Here is a 23720-nt window from a genome sequence, read left to right on the forward strand (position 1 = left end):
TAGCGCACAAAATGCGTGCTAAAGGAATAACAGGAAAAGTCGGTCGATGGATATATAATTTCCTCACTAACAGAACACAGTAGTAGTCAACAGAGTAAAGCCCGAGGCAGCTATGGTGAAAAGCTGTTCCACAAGGCAAGGACTCGCTCCCATCTTGTTCCTCATCCTCATATGTGACATAGACAAGGATGTCAGCCACAGCACCGTGTCTTCCTTTGCAGATGACACCAGAATCTGCATGACAGTGTCTTCCCTCGCAGACACTGCAAGGCTCCAGGCGGACATCAACCAAATCTTTCAGTGGGCTGCAGAAAACAGTATGAAGTTCAACGATGAGAAATTTCAATTACTCAGATATGGTAAACACATGGAAATCAAATCTTCATCAGAGTACAAAACAAATTCTGGCCACAAAATAGAGTGAAACACCAATGTCAAAGACCTGGGAGTGATCATGTCAGAGGATCTCACCTTCAAGGACCATAACATTGTATCAATCGCATCTGCTAGAAAAATGACAGGATGGATAATAAGAACCTTCAAAACGAGGGATGCCAAGCCCATGATGACACTCTTCAGGTCACTTGTTCTATCTAGGCTGGAATATTGCTGCACACTAACAGCACCTTTCAAGGCAGGTGAAATTGCTGACCTAGAAAATGTACAGAGAACCTTCACGGCGCGCATAACGGAGATAAAACACCTAAATTACTGGGAGCGCTTGAGGTTCCTGAACCTGTATTCCCTGGAACGCAGGCGGGAGAGATACATGATTATACACACCTGGAAAATCCTAGAGGGACTAGTACCGAACTTGCACACGAAAATCACTCACTACGAAAGCAAAAGACTTGGCAGACGATGCAACATCCCCCCAATGAAAAGCAGGGGTGTCACTAGCACTGTTCAACTGCCTCCCAGCATACGTAAGGGGGATTACCAACAGACCTCTGGCAGTCTTCAAGCTGGCACTGGACAAGCACCTAAAGTCGGTTCCTGACCAGCCGGGCTGTGGCTCGTGCGTTGGTTTGCGTGCAGCCAGCAGTAACAGCCTGGTTGATCAGGCTCTGATCCACCAGGAGGCCTGGTCACAGACCGGGCCGTGGGGGCGTTGACCCCTGGAACTCTCTCCAGGTAAACTCCAGGTAAATGCCTGATTCTAACTGCCAGAGTACAGTAACATTGCTGGGGAAAATGGGGCGAGGCCCTGTGTATCAAGGTATGCAAACTTCTGGCACGAGTGATATGGTATGTATAGTATCTTTCATCTTTGAGTACCCTACACTGGTGGATAACGACCAGTTTAAAAAAAAATTGAACTAGAATGAGTGCATTAATGTGTATGAAGCCATCTGCTACTTTGTCATTAAGATCATTCCACTTCTTGACCAACCTGTGTGAGTGGTTGTGTGTGTGTGTGTGTGTGTGTGTGTGTGTGTGTGTGTGTGTGTGTGTGTGTGTGTGTGTGTGTGTGTGTGTGTGTGTGTGTGTGTGTGTGTGTGTGTGTGTGTGTGTGTGTGTGTGTGTGTGTGTGTGTGTGTGTGTGTGAGTGAGTGAGTGAGTGTGTGTGTGTGTGTGTGTGTGTGTGTGTGTGTGTGTGTGTGTGTGTGTGTGTGTGTGTGTGTGTGTGTGTGTGTGTGTGTGTGTGTGTGTGTGTGTGTGTGTGTGTGTGTGTGTGTGTGTGTGTGTGTGTGTGTGTGTGTGTGTGTGTGTGTGTGTGTGTGTGTGTGTGTGTGAAGATTTTCATCAGATTATTAACCTGGAGAATCAGTAACCCAGGAAAATCCAATAAAGCGATGTCATCAGTGTGGCTTATTTCCACTGGGGTTCTTAATCCTCCCCCTATATACATGGACATGTCACATCAATGTTACGTTAAGTATGATACTATTACCTCGTGTAGTGTCATAGGAATGCGATGGTTAAGACTGAGTCACTATATGTCAGTGATGCTGACCTGTGAAACTTCATACCCCAGCACCACCCATGGGAATGGGGCAGTTATGGTGTAGGCAACAGTGAGACAGGTTGTACCGGCAAATGACACAATTTCTACTCAAACCCCGAGCCGAGCAGGTGTGTATTACTCCATCTCTAATTTATATTACAAGAACCCCTCCTACGACACATGCAAACCTATGTGTATGATATATACAGCCTCTCCTTACTTAGTGAAGTACTAATTTACCAACGACTCAGACTTACAACAAGCTATCTGCCCAGTATACATACCTAAATAATGTATATTAAGAGCTGAATTCCTCTATTCTGTTTATTACAATATACAGTACACTACAACCTCACCTCGCTTAACAACAGAGTTCCATTCCTAAGACCATGGCAGTAAACGAATTCATCGCTAAGTGAGGAGCATACTATAATGGTAGTGGGTTTGTGTCAACCATCTTTGAAAATGTTTTAATGTCACTTCTGCACCATTTATAACATTTGTGGTATATTTTTAAATGTTTATACAGCAGTGTACTGTACAGTGGACCCTAGATTATCGGTAGTTCTGCTTATCGGCCAACTCGGTTATCAGCTGGTTTTTCGGCTTCCGGTTATCGGCCGTTATTTCACTTACAGGCCATACTGGGTGCATCCACCACAAGCAGCTTGCCTGTTCCTGAGTCAGCATGGCTGTGTGTCTGGGCGAGTGAGGAAGCTTCTGCTCAATCATCCAAACATTTCACTATAATCCATTGTTTTTGGTGATTATTGATTAAGTGCAACTGTGAAATAAGTAACCATGGCCCCAAAGAAAGTTCCTAGTAAAGTTCCTTTGGTAAAGAAAGTGAGAAACACGATAGAATTCGAGGCAGGCAGGCATAGAGGCAAGGAGTGTAGCAGGCATGCAGGGAGTGTAGCAGGAAGGCAGGGAGTGTAGCAATGTTTATATGCGATGTATGTTTAATAATAATCACTCTTGGGCAATTAAATGTCTTATTTTAGGTTAATATAGACATTTTCATTAATCCATATATGATATTTTCTTCAAAATTATAAAAGAAACCACGTTAAATAGCACACAGCATATAAACATTGCATGTTTATATGCTATTGAGTGGAGAGCAAACATTACATTTTCTCTGATTCAGCATTAGAGAAAATTGAATCTGGCATCTCGCCCAGTAACCGCCCTTCACATGCATTTGTTTACAATTCTCGGCATGAATTATTCATTACTTCTCCCTTTGTTTATGATGGCATCTAAAGGCAGTTGTTAGAAATGATTGAACTCAGTGAACATGGTAATAATATGGCTGTGTAGTGTAGCCCAAAGGGGGCTACATACGTGTACTGTACCTACATCTACCGCTGCCTACACTGACTTCCTATAAATAAATACTACTCACCTCTTGCTCTACATTAAGACTACAAATATTTTAAGGTAAGTAATGAATATACAGTGGAACCTCGGCTTACAAATGCCCCATCATGCGAATTTTTCAGGATACGAACAGTCACTCAATTGATTTTTTGCTTCTGGATATGAAAGAAATTTCAGGATGCAAACTTCCCCCTCAAGGGAGGTCCCTTGGTGAGGGGCTCTTGATCAAGGGAATTGGATCTGTGCTCCACTTCCCTAAAATAATAATAATAATAAATTATTATAATATATACGTAATAATAAATACACCAAAGCAGGCCTGCTGGCCCACACTAGGCAGGTCCTTCACAATCCATCCCACTAACAGAATATTTGTCCTACTCAATTTTCAATGCTACCCAAGCAATAAGCTTCGATAATTCTATTTACTCATGTGCAAGTCCCAATCACATCCAACCACTCTCACTCGTGTAATTATCCAAAACAAATTTGAGACTACCCAAAGTTTCAGCCTCAATAACCATACTAGGCAGATTGTTCCACTCATCAACATAAGAACATAAAAAAGGAGGAACACTGCAGCAGGCCTGTTGGCCCATACTCGGCAGGTCCTTCACAAATCCAGCCTACTAACAGAATAAACGCTACCCAAGCAATAAGCGTCAACAGTTCTATTTACTCATCTTGACTGTGTGCTAATGGAGTTACAGGAAGCTGATATCGAAGAAATGCTGAACACTGATGGACCTATTGTGCATTCCTTGAGTGATGGTGAAATTAGATGAATTGTGATATATAAATAAGATGTAGAGTTGATATCAGCATCATAATGAAGTATTTTGTTGTGCCTCCTAAGAGCAGGAATTCCGCTGGAATGGATTAATGTCATTTCAATTAATTTAAATGAGGAAAACTGACTCGGCATACGAACAAATCAAGATATGACCAAGGTCACAGAACAGATTAAATTTGTAAGCCGAGGTTCCACTGTACTCATCGTTTTCTGAATGTAAAACTATATACAGTGGACCCCCGGTTAACGAACTTTTTTCATCCCAGTAGTATGTTCAGGTGCCAGTACTGACCGAATTTTTTCCCATAAGGAATATTGTGAAGTAGATTAGTCCATTTCAGACCCCCAAACATACACGTACAAACGCACTTACATAAATACACTTACATAATTGGTCGCATTTGGAGGTGATCGTTAAGCGGGGGTCCACTGTACTTAATCTTTAAAAAATGCATTATTTGCTAATATTTTTGGATGTCTGAAATGGATTAATTGGATTTATATTAATTCTTATGGGGAAATATTTCGGTTTTAGCCCGACCTTCTGGAATGGATTACGGCCGATAACCGAGGGTTCACTGTATATCGTAATAAACAGAATAGAGGAAATCAGCTCTAATATACATGTACATTATTTAGGTATGCATACTGGTCAGAGAGCCCTTCGTAAGTCCAAGTTGTCAGTAAATGAGTACATACGTCGCTAAGCGAGGAGAGGCTGTACTGTATAAACATTTAAAAATATACATACTAAAAATGTTATAAATGGTGCAGATGTGACACTACAATAATATCAAAGATGGTTAACACAAACCCACTACCATTATAGTACGATTCTTGCTTAGCGACAAATTCATTGACTGACATGGTCTTATGACCATGTTAGTATTTTAAAACGTGTAAACCACAAAATACCCAAAAACCTGTAAACCCCACATTGTAACCATTATAGAGAATAAACTTGAATTGAATTGAATTGAACTCCATCATTGAGGAGAGGCTGTGTATATATGCACACATACACATTGGGTTTATGAAGGACAAAACCCATAGAACTGATGAAGAAAAAAGGGTGGGTGGTGCATCGAGGTATCTGTGGAGACAAAGAATGTTATCCATGGAGGCAAAGAAGGGGATGTACAAGAGTATAATGGTACCAACATTCTTATATGGGTGTAAAGCATGGGTTGTAAATGCCGCAACAAGTAAGAGACTAGAGGTAGTGGAGATGTCATGTCTAAAGATGTCTAAGGGCAATGTGTAGTGTAAATATTATGCAGATGAATTTTAGTGGAAATTAGGTGGTGGTTTGGTATTAACCCTTAAACGGTCCAAACGTATATATACGTTCACGCGCGTAGCGCCCCAAACGTATATATACGTTTTCTTTGTCATTCATTCAACATTGCCACTAAGCCTGAGTCACCTAGACATGAGAGAATGGGTGTGTGCACTCACTGTGTTCCATATTAAAATAATTGGGGATGCCTGGGTACCATATGCTCTTTTTTCCTTTTAAAAGAAAAGATTTCTTTTTTCCTCAAAAAATTTGGGGTGCTACGCGAGTGAACGTATATATACGTTTGGACCGTTTAAGGGTTAATAAAAGCATAATTCAGAGGGCTGAGGAGGGGTTGTTGAGGTGGTTTAATCATTTAAAGAGAATGAAGTGAAATAGGATGACTTGGAGGGTGTAGAAATCTGCAGTGGAGGGGAGGAGGGGTAGGGTCATCCTAGAAAAGGATGGAGGGAGGGGCTATAAGAGGTTTTGTTTGCAAAGGCTTTGAACATAAAGCAGGTATATGTGAGCATGTTAGCCAAGCTAGAGTCACAGAGGTGAAAAGTATAATGCCTGCACTTTAAAGTAGGGGTTTGGGATATTGGTTGTTTGGAGTGACATCTAAACTGTCATATCTGAGTGACACTGCAAAGACAGTAATTACAGTGCTCATCACAGCATTATGCCAGGTGAGCACCACGGCATAATGAAAATCAAAGGCCTACCATACAGGGGGATCTTTTTTCGTCAGTGCATTCTGTCGGGTAGCAGCCATTAGCATGATGTCACAACCTGCCACCACACTTCACAGTGACTTCTCATTGCTCGCATGGCTGCCGTGGTGAGAGGAAGTGTTGCACTTTTGTCTCATCCGTCCCTTCTTTTGTCCAGCGTTTCCTTTGGTTTTGTGGCTATACATCTTGGATTATGGTTAAAAGGAAGTCTTTAACACTTGACACTATAGCTCAAATTATAGGGCTTCACAAAGCTGTGCACCAGACGAAAGAAACAGAGGAGAATGTTTGTGTGTGTGAGCGTTCAGTGAGAAACTGGGTGTAGCATTTAAAGGCTGGTGGCAGTGTCAAGTTACCGTCTGCCGAACCTCAGCCTGGCCCCTCCAAGAAGACATCTGTTCATACCTTAACTGTGTTAAAGAAGCAGTTAGAGAGTAACTGCTTCTTTAACACAGTTAAGGTATGAACAGACATCTTCTTGGAGGGGCCAGGCCGAGGTTTGGCAGATGCTAACTCAACACCACCATCAACCTTGAAACGCTGCACCCAGTTCCTCACTGAACGCTCACACACACTACATTCTCCGCTATTTCTTTCGTCTGGTACCCAGCTTCGTGAAGTCCTCCTGGAATTGCTGAGAAGTTTCATCCAGAAGCTTGTATACAACCACAATGACAAGGTTTTGGTTTTCAATCTTTACTGCCAAAACTTCAACTACATCATTTGAGGTGTTTAGTAGTTCTGAGCAAATGAGAGACTGGCATACAACCCCCCCCCCCCATTTGCTATTATTATAATCATGGGGAGCGCTAAACCCATAGGATTATACATCTCATGTGGGGGGGGGATGTAAGGTATTCAGGGAACCGGAACATATATCCAATACCCTAGATCAAGAGCCCCTCACCAGTGTCAAGGAACCTCCCTTGAGGGGGACCTTTCCTCTTGTTGCCTGTTTAGTCTGACGCATCTGAATAGGTTATAACCTGGGATCCATATTTTGTTGTCAAAATGATCCTTTATGTGGGTCTCTGTGAAAGCTGCAAACATTGCATTCGACTCCGTGAGCAGTCCCTTGATGTAAGGGATTTTTTTGTTTGTTGACGGCTTTAGACCTTGCATGTTTGCAAAGACAGTCATTATACTGATGTAATTTAAGGGGCTTTATTTGCTGGCTTTAATATCTATTCTGAAGTGGAGGCCAATGACTATGCCTCTGCTTCAGAAGCTATACATGCATGGAGATGTGCACGCAGCTACGCATGGAGATGTGCACGCAGGTACGCATGGAGATGTGCACGCAGCTACGCATGGAGATGTGCACGCAGCTACGCATGGAGATGTGCACGCAGCTACGCATGGAGATGTGCACGCAGCTACGCATGGAGATGTGCACGCAGCTACGCATGGAGATGTGCACGCAGCTACGCATGGAGATGTGCACGCAGCTACGCATGGAGATGTGCACGCAGCTACGCAAGGAGATGTGCACGCAGCTACGCAAGGAGATGTGCACGCAGCTACGCATGGAGATGTGCACGCAGCTACGCATGGAGATGTGCACGCAGCTACGCATGGAGATGTGCACGCAGCTACACATGGAGATGTGCACGCAGCTACGCATGGAGATGTGCACGCAGCTACGCATGGAGATGTGCACGCAGCTACGCATGGAGATGTGCACGCAGCTACGCATGGAGATGTGCACGCAGCTACGCATGGAGATGTGCACGCAGCTACGCATGGAGATGTGCACGCAGCTACGCATGGAGATGTGCACGCAGCTACGCATGGAGATGTGCACGCAGCTACGCATGGAGATGTGCACGCAGCTACGCATGGAGATGTGCACGCAGCTACGCATGGAGATGTGCACGCAGCTACGCATGGAGATGTGCACGCAGCTACGCATGGAGATGTGCACGCAGCTACGCATGGAGATGTGCACGCAGCTACGCATGGAGATGTGCACGCAGCTACGCATGGAGATGTGCACGCAGCTACGCATGGAGATGTGCACGCAGCTACGCATGGAGATGTGCACGCAGCTACGCATGGAGATGTGCACGCAGCTACGCATGGAGATGTGCACGCAGCTACGCATGGAGATGTGCACGCAGCTACGCATGGAGATGTGCATGCAGCTACGCATGGAGATGTGCACGCAGCTACGCATGGAGATGTGCACGCAGCTACGCATGGAGATGTGCACGCAGCTACGCATGGAGATGTGCACGCAGCTACGCATGGAGATGTGCACGCAGCTACGCATGGAGATGTGCACGCAGCTACGCATGGAGATGTGCACGCAGCTACGCATGGAGATGTGCACGCAGCTACGCATGCAGCTATGCATGCCTATAGCTGCACATGCACGTTGCTGTATATGCAGATATCCATGTATTATTATAGTAAGCACAAGTATACAAAATGAATCCAGTGAATTATTTTATATTTTGCATAATAATCACAATAATTCATCTCGATCCCTAAAACATTTACCTACAGTAATTTCAGCAAGATCACCTTCCCCCTATAATAAAACTCCAGCAATATCACCTTCCCCCTACAATAACTCTCCAGCAATATCACCTTCCCTCTACAATAACTCTCCAGCAATATCACCTTCCCTCTACAATAACTCTCCAGCAATATCACCTTCCCCCCTACAATAATTGTCCAGCAATATCACCTTCCCCCCTACAATAACTGTCCAGCAATATCACCTTCCCCCCTACAATAACTCCAGCAATATCACCTTCCCCCTACAATAACTCCAGCAATATCACCTTCCCTCTACAATAACTCCAGCAATATCACGTTCCCCCCCTACAATAACTCTCCAGCAATATCACCTTCCCTCTACAATAACTCTCCAGCAATATCACCTTCCCTCTACAATAACTCCAGCAATGTCACCTTCCCCCTACAATAACACCAGCAATATCACCTTCCCCCTACAATAACTCCAGCAATATCACCTTCCCTCTACAATAACTCCAGCAATATCACCTTCCCCCTACAATAACTCCAGCAATATCACCTTCCCTCTACAATAACTCCAGCAATATCACCTTCCCTCTACAATAACTCCAGCAATATCACCTTCCCCCCCTACAATAACTCTCCAGCAATATCACCTTACCCTTACAATAACTCAAGCAATATCACCTTCCCCCTACAATAACTCCAGCAATATCACCTTCCCTCTACAATAACTCTCCAGCAATATCACCTTCCCTCTACAATAACTCTCCAGCAATATCACCTTCCCTCTACAATAACTCTCCAGCAATATCACCTTCCCTCTACAATAACTCTCCAGCAATATCACCTTCCCTCTACAATAACTCTCCAGCAATATCACCTTCCCTCTACAATAACTCTCCAGCAATATCACCGTCCCTCTACAATAACTCTCCAGCAATATCACCGTCCCTCTACAATAACTCCAGCAATATCACCTTCCCTCTACAATAACTCCAGCAATATCACCTTCCCCCTACAATAACTCCAGCAATATCACCTTCCCCCTACAATAACTCCAGTAATATTACCTTCCCCCTGCAATAACTCCAACAATATCACCTTCCCCCTACAATAACTCCAGCAATATCACCTTCCCCCTACAATAACTCCAGTAATTGTTCACATCGCTATTGGGCCGTGCGGACAGGCTGCGCAGTAGCTCCTGATTCAACTGATTTCTGTGCAGTTTTCACAGACCACTACAAGTCACAAGATGGCGGACCGACAAGGCAGGAGAGTTAACACGGTCTGTGTTGCATTCACACAAGGCCAAAGGAAGACTTGCAGACTATGCAACTTTTTGAGCATATGGCTACCCAGTGCCCCCGTCGACTGGTTGGCCACCCCCGGGACCAGTCACCTGTGGGCCTACGGGCTGAGGTTTTCGTGACTGAGCCTGGTACCTCGGCTGGGCAAGTTCCCAAGCTATGGAGTGATGAGATGCAACAGGAGGACACGCAGTCTACGATGTGTGCCACCCTGTCTGTGGATGCATTGACCGTGCCCACGCTTACAGTGGATCCTGTGGGGCCTGAGGTTTTGCCACAGGATAAGTTGCTGGAAGACGTGTTGCAGGACCTTCTAGATGGAACAGAACATGGTCCTGTTGTTTCGACGGCGTGTCGTGAGTTAACGACTGAGGAATCCCCAAACATGGAAATGCAGGACAAAACCACGTTCATACGGACGCATGAGGTGGTGGTGGAGGTTCACCAGGAGGCTTCGTCCAGCGAGGAGATGCATGTGGATGGCAGCTCCCGCAAACGTTCGGCGGGAGCGTCGGATATGGACGATGTCTTGACACCAGGACAGCGCCCAGGGAGGAAATCGTGGGCGAAAGTGGCTGAGCCGCCTGTCACAGAAGGGATAGTTTCAAGGTCCCAGCATAAGGGTAGAGTGCGGGGGAGGGGGGGGTCTCGAGAAGCCGAATGACAAAGATGGGCAGTCTAATGTGCGAGTGGGAACAGGAAAGACCCAAAAACAGAGGTAAACCACCTTTTTTGTAAATTCAAGTGTGTTACTATTAATGCCAATGGCTTAAGGACTGAAGTTAAAAAAGTGTGGATGGAGTGGTTTTTGCATCGTTACGATGTGGATGTATGTTTTATGCAAGAACATAATTATAAATTTGGTAGAGAGTTATGGTTGAAAGGCTACTGAATGTATGCGAGTAATTCTTTAAAATTAAAGGGAGGGGTGGCTATAGCGGTGAAGGAGTCCAGCCCTTGGAGCATCTTGGGATGGGAGGAGGGGGGAGATGGAAGGGTGGTAAGGGTGGATGGGTATTGGGGTGGGGTTAGAGTTTGTTTTATCGGAGTTTATATGCCAGCAGACAGTAACTCTAAAGTTAAAATAGACTTTGTGAGGGAGGCTTTAACGTTTCACATCCGGGGTTTACCTTTAATTTCGGTCTTATGTGGGGATTGGAATTGCATTATCCGCCATAGGGATGTTGAGCCAAGGGGGGCGGAGTGCGTTCTACCTGTCCTAAGAAATCTGCTGGGGGATGTAGGGGTTTATGATGTAGTGGGGAGGGGTGGGTGGGGGGTGAAACATACGCTTGTGCGCAGAGGTTACGCGGCCCGACTGGGTAGGATTTATGCAACACAAGGAATTCGAGTTGGGCACGTGCAGACCCTTGATCTGGGGTTTTCTGATCACCGTGCAGTGCTAGCGGACTTGGACTGGGATGGAATGATCAGGGTTTATTCAGGGTATTGGAAACTGAATGGGCGGCTCTTGGAGGGGGAAGGGGATGGGTCCGCTTTTCAGGATTGGTGGAAAAATATTTGGGAAATGTGGAGGGCAGATGAATGTTTGTTGGAATGGTGGGAAACACGTGCCAAACCCGGAATAGCGCGATATTATAAGAAGCGGGGAAAGGAGGAAGCAAGGTGGAGGTTTGGGCTACAAAACTATTTGGAGGCGCAGCTTAATGATGACTATGTGGAGGGTGGAAGTAGTAGGTATGACGACATTGAACATCTTCGTAGTCGACTTGCAGATATTCACAATGAACGTTTTAATGCGGTTCGAGTCAGAGCAGGTATGGAAGAAGTGCTCTGGGGCGACAAACCTTCCGGTTGTGTCTTGCGCAAGTTCAGGGTCAGACAACAGGCAACGTCCCTATTGCAATTGGAAGTATGCACGGGTTTGGGTGGTTACCTGCCGGGTCAAGTACTCCTCACCACAGACAGCATGAGTTTTTATGCTGATCTATGGTTTGGGGAAAAGCTACTGCGGGGAGTAGGGGGGGTCCATGCGGGTGGCCTGGTGGGGAGGGATTTCAGAAAAGTTGTAAGTGACAGGGATAGAACGGTACTAGTAGGTAGAATTCGAGTGGAGGAGGTAGAGGAGGCGATTTTTAGTATGAGTAAAGGAAAGGCACCAGGTATAGATGGCATTTCGAATGATTTTTATAGGGCGCATTGGGGAAGTATAAAGCATTGTTTGGTTGATGTACTGAATTGCATGCTCGCGGAGGGGAGGTTAGGTATGTCGCAAAGTACGGGGGTAGTTGTGTTGGTGCCCAAAAAGGGAGGGGGGAGGGGTCTGAGTGCATATAGAGCTATATCTCTTATGTGCTCGGACTATAAAATCTTTGCAAAAGTTTTAGGAAATAGAATGAGGAAGGTTATGGGATTGGTTAATCACGAGGGACAGCTAGGCATACCAGGTAGGAGCATGAGGGACGGGCATGCACGTATTAGGGAATTTTTGGAGGAATGTCAAGGGGGGGGTGTCCTCGGGTTTGACTGGCAAAATGCTTACGACTGTGTTGATAGAGATTTATTGAGGCTTATTTTATTGAAGCAGGGTTTTGGAGACGAGATTGTAAGATGGGTTGATACCTTGTATGTCTCGGCTATGATACGCGTACAGGTAAACGGTAAATTGGGGCAGCCGGTCCGTATGGAACGGGGTTTGAGGCAAGGGTGCCCCCTCTCCCAGCTGCTTTTTGCTTGTAAGCAAAACCCCTTTTATGAGCTGGTGGATGGTGGTTCGAGGCGTGGGACGCGGAGCAGTGACCATGCAGCGAGTGTGGTCGGGTACGTAGATGATACCACGATTTTGTTAAAAGGGGAGGAGGATTTGCGGATTGTGGGATGGATGGTTGAGTTTTTTGGGACAGAGTCTGGCATGTGCATCAATAAAGCAAAATCGAAATTATTGGAGGTGGGTACATGGGTGGGGGGGAGGGTTGGGCAAAAGGTATGGGTGGTCAGTTGTGGTGCAACTTAGAATATGTGGTATCGTGTACATGGCAGATGAGAGGGAGGGCCGAAGGGTGAACTCAGAATTGGTGGTTAATAAGGCTTTAGATCGACTTCGGGGGCCAAGAGCTAGGGATGTATCTTTGCAAAAGAGGACAGTAGTGGTTAATACACTTGTTTATAGTAAAGTATAGGGTGTGGCTGAGGTGTACCCTTTAAGAGATGTGGATATTCAGGAACTGCAGAGAAAGGTCTTACGTTATGTCTGGGGTTTCGGGAGGGCTCGGTTAAGCAGGGAGGTTGTCATGACCCATGTTCGCCGTGGGGGTTTAGGTCTCCTGGCTTTGGGGCCACGGGTGAAGGCCCTCTATGTTAAGCAGCGGTTCCTCAGGGCGGGCGGTGAGAAGGGCATCTGGGTGGGTCGGGTAATGATCGACATGCGTAAATGGTGGAGCGGCAGGGGATTAATCGAGTGTGAGGACATGCTACGTTTGTTATTAAAGTTGAGAAATGCGCAATGGATTCAGGTAGGGCAAATGGTCAGCATATGTTGTCGTAGGGAAATTGTACAGGGATTGTCTGTTTTTCCGCTGTATAATTGGGGGGAAATATGGGACGGATTTTGCAAACTTAAGTTGGCACCAAGGGTTCGTGAATTGGTCTACAGGTTTGTCATGGGGATTTTAGCATCAAAATCGGTCTTAAATAGGATGGGTTTGGTAAGGGAGGCGGATTGCTTACGTTGCGGTCTCGAAGAAACAGCTTTTCGTGCAGTCTACTTTTGTGATACCTTGGACGAAGTTCATTCGTGGTTGGGGCGGGTTTTAGATTTTCTTAGTGGGGGAACTATCTCAACCTTACGAGCCTTAACATTAGACGTTAGCGGAGTATCAAGTGAGGTACGAAGAGCAATAATGTACGTGGTGGCTGATTTTCTTTATATATCATGGGGTATTCGGGAAACCGGGAGAACAGTTAGGATCAGGGCAATTGCGGCAGGTATCTACAGAACGTATTGCAGAAATAAACTCATATATGGTAGAAGTTGGGATAATAGTTTTCCTGCAAACTATCGAAGTCTTACTGTTCAAAGGTTGCTGCAACTGGGGGTGGGGTAAGGCAACAGGGGGCTGGACTCCCCCCCGTGGTAGCACCAAACGGTGGGTTCGGGACTTCAGGGTAGAGGGCGGGTTTTGGGGAGTGACGTGTATGTATTATGAATGGTTCCGTGCGTCTGTGTGTGTATGGTTGTGGCGTTGTGTGGAACTGAGATCTTGGATTAATCCTAATATGGTCATGCATCTTGATAATACAGATAAAAAGCAATATTTCAGTACATGTTCCAGCCTCTGCAAGGCTGAACCGGTTCCCGACTACGGCCGGGGCTTGGTGAAGTATGCTGGGTCTTTCCTGGGATTCCCGTTAGGTTTTGTTTAGTTATTTGTAAGCAGAAGCCTCGCTGATATCACCGCTAAAAGTACATGTTATACTGCCCTTTAAGGGGAATGTTCATAAGCAGACCTTTGGTGATAGTTGTAAACTTTTGATGAAGGGCAAAAAGTTTCATTGGCCTAAGATTGTTTGAATAGGTAGTAGAGGTCACCTATGTGAGGGGGGGGGTTGAGATGTATAATGTCCTATATTGTAATCTTTGGGCATTTAAGTTCCTTGGGCAGCAGCTTTTGTGGGATATATTGTTCTGACACCCAGTGATATCACATGTATTTTTTTTTATCATTTATGGTGCATATAGTCAGCTGATGTTCAATTAAGCACCTTTACTAATATCACTGTATACAAGTAAGGTATATTTTTGTGGGTTTATAATTAGTTTGAGAAACTAAATATGGGGTTGGTCGGGGTATTAGGTGTCTTAGTATTTCCTTGTATGTAATCATACATGTTAGATCTGTAAAAGTCTTATGTTAATTATTAAAGGGTTTTTGTATATTTTGATTCCTTTTTCAATACATGCAAAACCAGAAAAAAGAACACCATGTTTCAATTTCAAGAGTCATGTAAGTTTCTGATAGTTATTTTATATAACCATAGTACCATTGAGTGTACAATATATTAGTTTCTATGATATTGTTTTTGTATATAAATTTTTATATATCCATAGTACCATTGAATGTGCAATGCATTAGTTTATATGACATTCATTTGTATATAAAATTTCATACACAATATGAATAAGACTGTCAGGTTTGGTTATATATTTATTTGGTGTTTAAGGTATGTTCCGGTAGTTCTCTGTTTAGTTACATTAATTGTTGTTGTCTTACATAAAGTTTTCACGGTTCTTGTTTTAAAATCAATTATGTATAACATACATGTATACTGTGTTTTTTAAATAAAAATATAAAAAAAATAACTCCAGCAATATCACCTTCCCCCCTACAATAACTCCAGCAATATCACCTTCCCCCCTACAATAACTCCAGCAATATCACCTTCCCCCCTACAATAACTCCAGCAATATCACCTTCCCCCCTACAATAACTCCAGCAATATCACCTTCCCCCCTACAATAACTCCAGCAATATCACCTTCCCCCCTACAATAAGTCCAGCAATATCACCTTCCCCCCTACAATAACTCCAGCAATATCACCTTCCCCCCTACAATAACTCCAGCAATATCACCTTCCCCCTACAATAACTCCAGCAATATCACCTTCCCCCTACAATAACTCCAGCAATATCACCTTCCCCCCTACAATAACTCCAGCAATATCACCTTCCCCCCTACAATAACTCCAGCAATATCACCTTCCCCCCTACAATAACTCCAGCAATATCACCTTCCCCCCTACAATAACTCCAGCAATATCACCTTCCCCCCTACAATAACTCCAGCAATATCACCTTCCCCCCTACAATAACTCCAGCAATATCACCTTCCCCCCTACAATAACTCCAGCAATATCACCTTCCCCCCTACAATAACTCCAGCAATATCACCTTCCCCCCTACAATAACTCCAGCAATATCACCTTCCCCCCTACAATAACTCCAGCAATATCACCTTCCCCCCTACAATAACTCCAGCAATATCATACAATAACTCCAGCAATATCACCTTCCCCCTACAATAACTCCAGCAATATCACCTTCCCCCTACAATAACTCCAGCAATATCACCTTCCCCCTACAATAACTCCAGCAATATCATACTCCAGCAATATCACCCCCTCTACAATAACTCCAGCAATATCACCTTCCCCCTACAATAACTCCAGCAATATCACCTTCCCCCTACAATAACTCCAGCAATATCACCTTCCCCCTACAATAACTCCAGCAATATCACCTTCCCCCTACAATAACTCCAGCAATATCACCTTCCCCCTACAATAACTCCAGCAATATCACCTTCCCCCTACAATAACTCCAGCAATATCACCTTCCCCCTACAATAACTCCAGCAATATCACCTTCCCTCTACAATAACTCCAGCAATATCACCTTCCCCCTACAATAACTCCAGCAATATCACCTTCCCCCTACAATAACTCCAGCAATATCACCTTCCCCCTACAATAACTCCAGCAATATCACCTTCCCCCTACAATAACTCCAGCAATATCACCTTCCCCCTACAATAACTCCAGCAATATCACCTTCCCCCTACAATAACTCCAGCAATATCACCTTCCCCCTACAATAACTCCAGCAATATCACCTTCCCCCTACAATAACTCCAGCAATATCACCTTCCCTCTACAATAACTCCAGCAATATCACCTTCCCCCTACAATAACTCCAGCAATATCACCTTCCCCCTACAATAACTCCAGCAATATCACCTTCCCCCTACAATAACTCCAGCAATATCACCTTCCCTCTACAATAACTCCAGCAATATCACCTTCCCCCTACAATAACTCCAGCAATATCACCTTCCCCCTACAATAACTCCAGCAATATCACCTTCCCCCTACAATAACTCCAGCAATATCACCTTCCCTCTACAATAACTCCAGCAATATCACCTTCCCCCTACAATAATTGTAAGTTAGAACACTCCTCGGGTTACCTGCTAACTCTCAACAATCTTCTAGGTTATACGTTGTATTAATAACTGGTAAGAGAGGTTGGGTTTAGGCAATAAACTAGGAAAAATGGTGTCAACTTGCTGGTGTAGACAGCCACGCACACAACACACGTCAACACACCCAAGTCATTCTCAGCCTTGACCCACAAAAGAGGCAAATCTCCCTCAATTCTTGGGTAGTGGGCACTACATGGTGTTGAGTGGGCAGGAAGGTAGATGGTAGTGAGGTACTGACGAGTGTATGGAGGTAGTGAGGGTATATATGAAGGTGACAGCTGAGCCAGCAATCACAACACTACAACAACACTGCCACCTGCTGAACACTTACAATACTACATTATGATTTTTTTTTATTATGTCGGTTCATTGTACAAGTTTAGATTTTTTACAACTTTTTATGTGGTGATGTATGTGTGTATTGACCCAGGATAACTCAGTAAATTAAAATAATTTGAGTTATATGACACAGGGCATATGTTAGGGTCCTCTAAAAATTTCGACTTTGTTCTCATATATAATAATCTAAAAATATGGGTATGGGATGCATTATAAACATATTAAAGTAACTCCATAAATATATTATTAACTCCATGAGTGTCAATTATGGGATGGTTGTCAGAAGCCAGACACAAGTATGGTATGACTGGTGTAGTGTACATATGACTCTTCTTAACTCTGTAAGAAATTCTACTTAATAGTCTATGTCTAAATCTTCAGTAACTTTTAAACATTATATTTAGTCTGCACGACATGTATTGCATAGTAGTAGCTTTCTTTTGTGCCTACTAATGTTTTATTACAAGCAAACTACATTATTTTGAACCGCATAAAAAAAATAAAAAAAAAAATGTATTTGTGGATTCCATCTCACATTGGTGTTGAGATGCCTGATAGAACTGATGAATTAGCAAAGACATGTCTGCAAGGAGGGGGTAAATTACAATTTTGGGCTACCCAGTTTGAGAGCAACTGTGTGAAAATAACTTCATTGACTTGAGACAGAGGAAGACTGACACCATTCTGTCCATCTATCATTATATCATGTATGAGGAGCCATATATGTATATTGCATCAAAGTTAGCATCCAGCTCTGGCTGGGTTGGCAATATATCTGGCAGGTTCTATCATCACTACCAGTTCATGTGCTTATAACTAAAATGTAAACTTTACCAGATGAACAATTATCACTCGTTGCGTCATTATGTGCTGGAATGCGATCAAATTCATCAGTAAAATATTTGGGAATCCCCTTTGACCCATGCATGTCAGGAGAATTGATGGGGAACAGTGTAGTAAAGAAAGCGAATGCCTGTATAGACAAGCACAGTGTCTACCTACTGAGGCTCGCAGGACCCTATGTCTAGCCCTTATACAATGCCATATGGATTACGCTTGCTCTTCTTGGTACTCTGCCTTGACAAAAAAACTGAAAGATAGACTGCAAATCACCCAGAACAAAATCGTAAGATTCATCCTGGGGCTGGGACCAAGAGAACATGTAGGCCAGGATGAATTACAGCAGTTGGATATGCTGAATGTTGAAGACAGAGTAAAACAACTGAAGCTAAATCATGTTTATAAAATTGCTCACAATGTCCAGAATATCTTGCTGTCAATTTTGTCAAGGTTGGGAACCAAAGCAATCATAGTACTAGGGGGAGAGAGCACAACTTTGTAGTACCCACAGTCAGTGGCCAGGCTTCAAACACCTTTTATTGTACAGCAATGAAGGAATGGAACAGAGTGCCTGCACATGTCAAAGCCAGTCATAGCATAAACCAGTTCAAGAAGAGTGCCAAAAGGTGCCTGATGAATGTAACTACAGAAAGGGAGGGAAATTATTTTTTTTTTAGCAAACACGTGTAATTTCACCTTATTCCTAGTAATAACCCTCGTATTGTAGATAGTTTTAATGACTCTCGTGTAGTAGATAGTCTTTTTAGTATGATAATAAGATGTTATCTTCATTGTAGAATAATAAGAAAATATTATAACCTTCATATTATAATAATAAGGTAAAAGGACCCCAATGGAAATAAGTCACCCTGTCTGACTTTTTTGGGTTATCCCAGGTTCTCTACACATATGCTGCTATGTATGTTAATTCTATGTAACTGTATTTGTGTATACCTGAATAAACTTACTTACTTACTTACTTAAATTAATGAATTAAGAGACAATTCACTTAAAGATGTTCAAGACATGTCAAAATATTTTATCCAGAGTGGTATCTTGCCAACCATTTAGTAAAAATACACTGACTACCCACTGCCTTCCAGCACACATAAGGGGGATTACCAACAGACCCCTGGCAGTCTTCAAGCTGGCACTGGACAAGCACCTAAAGTCAGTTCCGGATCAGCCGGGCTGTGGCTCGTATGTTGGTTTGCGTGCAGCCAGCAGCAACAGCCTGGTTGATCAGGCTCTGATCCACCAGGAGGCCTGGTCTCAGACCGGGCCGCGGGGGCGTTGACCCCCGGAACTCTCTCCAGGTAAACTCCAGGTATAAATAACGCATTACCACTTAGATTAAGCTTACCCTTAATTTAAATCAGATATAAGGTGCTCTGTAATATATTTGTGAATCTATGTCTGAATAAATAACCCATTACGAATTGGAACTAGATATAAACATGTAAATAGTTTATTACCATCAGTGTAAATTAATTTTTTTATATATTTTTATTTAAAAAACACAGTATACATGTATGTTATACATAATTGACTTAAAACACAGTATACATGTGTGGTATACAAAATTGATTTTAAACCAAGAACCGTGAAAACTTTATGTAAAGCAACAACAATATATATAACTAAACAAAGAACTACCGGAACATACCTTAAACACCAAATAAATATATAACCAAACCTGACAGTCTTATTCATATTGTGTATGAAATTTTATATACAAAATAATGTCCTATAAACTAATGCATTGCGCATTCATTGGTACTATGTATACATAAAAATTTTATATACAAAAACAATATCATATAAACTAATACATTACACACTCACTAGTACTATGGTTATAAGTAAGTAAGTAAGTAAGTAAGTAAGTTTATTCAGGTATACACAAATACAGTTACATAGAATTATCATACATAGCAGCATATGTGTAGAGAACCTAGGATAACACAAAAAAGTCAGACAGAGTGACTTATTTCCATTGGGGTCCTTTACTATCAGAAACCCACATGACTCTTGAACTTGAAACATGGTGTTAAGGCTCGTAAGGTTGAGATAGTTCCCCCACTAAGAAACTCGAAAACCCGCCCCACCCACGAACGAACTTCGTCCAAAGTATCACAAAAGTAGACAGCATGAAGGGGTAATCAGCATCTACTCAGCGCGAACGAAAAATTGTCGAAAAAAAATTCACAAATTGAGTTAATCTTATAGAAAAATAGCTTAACTCTCTGGCAACACAATGGTACCAGAATCATTGTTCTACGACATTCCTACAAGGAATTATGGTCATTTAAAACACCTAGGGTTACGTCACCACCCGCGGCAGGTGTGCTCACCTGTCGTCAATTTTTTTTTCCGTTTTTTTTCGTGTATTTATTGTATTATTTTTTCTAAGATAATAATTGACGATTTGGCATCATAATACAGTGGGTGGGACTTATACGTAGAGTTCCAACCAACCAGGAACCTCCCGACACCATTTTGCTGACGTCATGGAAAATTCCAGTCTCGGGGTGGCCGGGGAATATGGCTCAATATAACGCTATTATAGCTTCTACGGCTTATTTATCTATCACAATTGATCTAATATGACATAATAAACAATATAAATAACAAATAAATATGGTAAATACTCCAGAATGAATACTATATGGCATATTCTCAGAGCGCTCCATCGGGAATAATAGATTCCCATTCTCAGAGAGGGGCTTCCATTCTCTTTCTTTCACCTCCAGGGTCCTTATATTAAAGAAAACGAACATTGGTAACTATGATATACACTCGTAATGCAGTATAAGACTGAGAAAAATGTTATTTTCTCGAAAAAAAAAAAATCGGTGGTCCGGCTGTTTCGCGGATTATCTCGGAAGTAAGTTATTCACATATATGAGCCACGAAATTCGTTAATAATAGCAGGAATGTAATGAAATTCACAGAGAACATAAAGGAAAGATTGTTTTACAAGCTAATGGTTTGCTTTTTGAGATATCATAATTTGTTTTTTATTTTTGTGAGGGCAAAAGTCAGATATTTGGCTGAAAGTCAAAACCATACAAAATTTATTTTTTTTAAGAATGAAGAAAGGATAAATTACAGAAAGGCTAAACACTAGAAATACAGTTTAGCATTGTTTTATGCTTAGATAATGCCAAAACAGCTTCTCCAAGTCCCATTACGAAGTTACTGTTCAATATGTATGATTATTAGTAAATCATTTTTTTCTCAGTTGTTTTTTGAGTTATCTTATTGAAACTTGGTCACATTACTATTGAAAGGTGCTTCTTTACGTACAAAAAAAAAATGAAAGAAATCGAACGAAAAATAAAAAAGTTCATGTGTTGACGTTAGATGTCCCCTGAAAAGCTGTTTCTTCGAGACCGCAACGTAAGCAATCCGCCTCCCTTACCAAACCCATCCTATTTAAGACCGATTTTGATGCTAAAATCCCCATGACAAATCTGTAGACCAATTCACGAACCCGACTCAAGAAATCGTAATGACACGATTGCAAAGCAATCGTGTCATTACGATTTCTTGAGTCATGTTGACGGCAGTGAAGGGACTTGAGCTAGAGTTCGTCACGGCCACGCTAGCTGGAGATTCGTCTGTATTATTATTATTATTATAATCAAAAAGAAGCGCTAAGCCACAAGGACTATACAGCGCTGCAGGGCAGGAAGGAAGCGAGGGCATCAGGTGGCAAAAGGGAGATGGATGAGCAACATGTTACGGATAACAGCGGGGCAGTGGATGGTGAAAGGGTAAAGGGCAGCAAGAGACTGAACCAGAAAGGGCTGAGGGGAGTGCGAAAAGTATCATCAGAGTTTGTGGAGTAAATCAGTCGTTGTCAAGAAGTCAATGAGAGAGTCAGGATTAAAGGAGGGTCCATCAGCAAGAAGGGAAGGTAAAGAGAGAGTAGGAGAACGAAGACGACGTTGGAGGTAAATTCTGCGTGCTCGTTGATAGAGAGGGCAGTCTAACAGAATGTGGATAATCGATACTGGAACTTGACACTGCTCACAGAGAGGAACAGGGTGCCTCTCCATGAGATACCCATGAGTAAGACGAGTGTGGCCAATGCGAAGGCGGGAGAGAGTGGTCTCCCAACCTCGGCACTGATGACAAGAAGACGGCCAGTAACCTATGCTCGGTTTAATAGAATGAAGTTTGTTACCGAGCAGAGTTGACCAACGTTGTTGCCAACGGGTGCGAAGGTGGGTAGCTATTGCAGCAAAATAGTCCAGAAATGGAACACCTCGATAGGAAATTGGTAGGTCATATACTGCTGACCGCGCAGCAGTGTCTGCCTGTTCATTGCCCTGTACGTCGACATGACCAGGGACCCAACAAAAAACAATATCTTTATGTTTGGTAGAGATACGGCGTAGCCAAAGTTGGATACGGAGAACTAGGGGATGAGATGTATCAAATTTTCGTATAGCCTGTAGAGCACTAAGGGAGTCTGAGACTACTACAAATGATGACACAGGCATAGATGCGATACGAATAAGTGCTGCAAGAATGGCATACAGTTCAGCAGTAAAAATGCTAGCTGAAGATAGTAAATGCCCTCGTACGACGCTGTCTGGAAACACTGCTGCGAATCCGACGCCGTCTGAAGACTTAGAGCCATCTGTGTACACAGCGGTGGCATGAGAATGGGAGTGGAAGTGATCAAGAAAAAGGGAGCGGGAAGCTACCGTAGGCAGTTGAGCTTTCGAGCAAGGGAGTGAGAAAGAACAGACCCGAACAGCTGGAACTTCCCAGGGGGGTAGGGAAAAGTGAGATGCTACATGAACATATAAAGGTGGTAACTGAAGGGAAGACAAGAGTGAAAGTAGGCGAAGAGAAAAGGGACGGAGCAAACAGGGGCGGCGAACGAATAAAGAATGTCTACTAATATCGGTGACCATTCTATAAATGGAAGGATTGTGTAGATCGTGAGAGCGTACATAGTAACGAAGGCAATGGGCATCACGGCGATCAGACAAGGATGGAACATTTGCTTCTGTATAGAGGCTCTCAACAGGGGAAGAGCGAAAAGCACCAAGGCACAAACGTAAGCCTTGGTGATGGATAGAGTTAAGGCTAGAGAGAGTAGCAGGAGAGGCCGCGGAATAAATCTGGTCACCATAATCGAGTTTCGATAAAACGAGGGCTGAATGTAGGCGAAGCAGAGTTCGACGATCAGCTCCCCAGGAAAGATGAGCAAGGGTTTTAAGAAGGTTTAGCCGGCTGTGACAAGTTGCCTTCAGAGAGGTAATGTGAGGTTTCCAGGTTAACCGACGGTCAAAGAGAAGGCCTAGAAACCTGACTGTATCACGTTCGGGGATACGGGAGCCATAGAGATACAAAGGATGATCGGAGATAACAGAGCGTCTAGTGAAAGTAATTTGGTGAGTTTTGGTACTTGAAAATTTAAACCCATGTGTGGTGGCCCAAGTGGAAACACGGTCGACCGCATGCTGGAGAGAAACTGCAATAAGGTGACAGTCAGCGCCTGCACAAGCAATAGCGAAGTCATCAACATAGAGTGATGACCAAATATTGGGTGGAAGAACAGAGGCCAAATCATTTATAGCAAGGAGAA

At 43.3% G+C, this 23720-nt stretch overlaps 1 protein-coding gene across 4 annotated transcripts in view; it reads right to left on the reverse strand.

Annotated features, from left to right (window-relative positions):
* LOC128687635 (uncharacterized) overlaps positions 1-17255 on the reverse strand; it is a 110405-nt gene extending 93150 nt beyond the window's left edge. For 2 of the 4 annotated variants that reach the window (XM_070084155.1, XM_053775184.1), the window contains exon 1: positions 17058-17252. The gene's annotated coding sequence lies outside the window, so the exon portion shown is untranslated. Of the gene's footprint in view, positions 1-16918 lie in introns of all 4 variants that reach the window. The other 2 variants (XM_053775186.1, XM_070084156.1) reach the window with 2 other exon arrangements.
* Positions 17256-23720: the final 6465 nt, after the last annotated feature.

The sequence above is a fragment of the Cherax quadricarinatus genome, chromosome 11 (assembly GCF_038502225.1).
Source record: "Cherax quadricarinatus isolate ZL_2023a chromosome 11, ASM3850222v1, whole genome shotgun sequence".
In the NCBI taxonomy this organism is placed as follows: Eukaryota; Metazoa; Arthropoda; class Malacostraca; order Decapoda; family Parastacidae; genus Cherax; species Cherax quadricarinatus.